The 2500-nt window shown below is 35.0% G+C and overlaps 1 protein-coding gene across 9 annotated transcripts in view; it reads right to left on the minus strand.

Moving 5' to 3' along the window:
• Positions 1-2500, minus strand: part of coro (protein coronin) — a 51450-nt gene that overhangs the window by 39135 nt on the left and 9815 nt on the right. The gene's annotated exons all lie outside the window — the stretch shown is intronic.

A 2500-nucleotide genomic window follows, 5' to 3' on the forward strand; every position in this document is an offset into this window, starting at 1 on the left:
GTATTGCATGACAGGATTCTAGACATAGACAAAAAAAATATATCAATATAAACAAAAGTAAATATACCAGATGTTGACATAAATCACTTAAACCTTTAATATAACATACTTGTATAAACAAACTAAGGACCATTATAGACCCAAATATATTTTTAAAAACTAATTTTGATCCTTGCCTCTTACACAAAGCCACACAAAGGAAGCCATCCACAAAGTGGCTTCTAGTTGGCAAAGACCCATACCTGTCACACAGGTATGTTTTAAAACAAACTTTATATATATATAAAAAAATGAACCACATGTCACTACCCTATGGTATGACTAGTGTGAATAAAAAAATGCTTTTTCAGATATGACTCAAGTATTGTACCTATATATGACTATGCCATGTAAAGACATGCTTAAGGTATGCCATAAAAAATCATAACATCCATGTAAGAAATAATCCAACTATAATTATGGATAAAGCAATATGAATATAGATGTTTTCTTTCTGAAATACAATTCATTTATTCTAATTTCCTTGAAGCATAAACATCTAAAATAAGGATGAACTATATTCATGCTGACAAATGTAGAAAAAGTATGAATGAGTGAATATCCTCACAATACAAGAAATGTATTTGACTGGTTTTACATATACATTCATCAGAAATACATGTATTTCTGACTAAAATAAATTTGAATATATCTTCATTTCTTTGAATATTTTCCGTAAAACTTTACTTTTTGCACTATGACTCCTATTTGGGCAATGCTTTTGTTATTCTGAATACCATGAATTTGATATACATTATTTGTGGCCACAAACAAGATTCATAGTCCCTCTCATACATCTATTTGAACGATAATCCGCTGGATCAAGGAGCCTTATGGCTCGCATGGTTACCAAAATCTGGGCATTTGGCTTAACGAATGGTGACACTCCCAGATCTGTGGCTTGTAGGCCCGGTTAACACAAATGCTCACATGTAGTATCAAAACTTTTCTATTTTTCCATTTAACAAGGTCTTTATCAGTCACTTGTTATGATGTATTGATGAGCAGACTCCATATTACCTATCCATGTAATTTATATTCACTGCAATAAGTAACGTTGTGATATTTGTATCATCCTTTTACATTTTGTAAATACTGCAGTGGTAGAAATAAGTTCCTGTGCATGGACATAATGTCCTTCCTGGAGATGGCCCTCTCCTAGGTGTGGCTGATGGATAGTAAACTTGACTCTCATGGGCCAGTAAAAATCCTGCAGAAGCTTGTTAACAAGTTCTTTGTGCAACTCATGACAAAACTTCCCAATCAACTAGGCAACATTTACCCATAGTGATACTTTCCAGTCACTAGCCCTATTTACTAATAAGCATCTCTATTATATGTCAGAAGTAAGGTAGGGGAGCAAGACTCCTGCGAGTAAAAGGAACACATCAAGGACATTGTCTCATTTGCCACCATCAAACAACAAAGTGTTGGGAGTCTTATCACCTTGATGGAAAATCAAAATTTAAAAAACATTGGGCTACTCTCTGTTTTCGTATGAGTGGGACAGAGATGGTAATCTAGTATATCTTGTTGTCCTTCAGATCTTTTGTTTCAAACCCTCTATCCTTACACTCCATGAACCCTTCTAGGTCTATGCGTCATGCTGGCTTCCTGAAACTCAATCATCCCTCTACATCTCTTTATGTTATCAGTGACTACTATATCCAATATCCAACTCCCTCCTTCCCTCAAAGTGGCTTTTTTCAAATATATATTATATATCTGATTCATTACCACAAATTATGATGAATATGAACAACCACAGAATCATTTTCTGGTGTGTAAAATGGATAATAAAGACTAATGCAGACTAAATTTGTTCCTGGTAAAATCTGAAAATTCTTGATTATTTGCAGTTGAGAAAGGACTGAGGAACTGTGGTCTATGGGGGTCAAAAGAAATGGCCAAGGTTGGGAGACAATTCTCATCTTTCTAATATAGCCTAATCTTCAGTATTAACCCCGTTAGATCTAAGCGTCTCACAGCTTGCACATGGACCAAAATTCAAGCATTAGGCTTCTTAACTAGAGTAGCAACTCTCCCAGAAGTATTGCTTGAGAGCCCAGCCCACACACACTCTTACATGCAGTAACACAACTATTTGTCTCATTTTTGCAAGCTATTAGCTCTTCTCAGTATTTTCTATATGTTATTTGTTATACTGTATCAAGATGGATATGTGCTCTTTTCCATTGAGCACACTCCATATCATATCTATAAGTAATTAAAACTCTACAATAACAGTAACAATAAATGACAACACCTTTTATGTAATTGATTCACATTTTCATATTTTTCAATTTTCTTTAACCTATGCCACCAGTAATGGTGTGCATGCCCTCCCTGGAGCCAGTCTTCTCATAGGCAAGCCTCACAAATGGCACATTCCACCTTCATTTACCAATGGAAATAATGCAAGGAACCCTTCCTAAAAGCCTACAGAGTCAATCTCCTTCCA

This window comes from Penaeus vannamei, chromosome 30 (assembly GCF_042767895.1).
Source record: "Penaeus vannamei isolate JL-2024 chromosome 30, ASM4276789v1, whole genome shotgun sequence".
Lineage (NCBI taxonomy): Eukaryota > Metazoa > Arthropoda > Malacostraca > Decapoda > Penaeidae > Penaeus > Penaeus vannamei.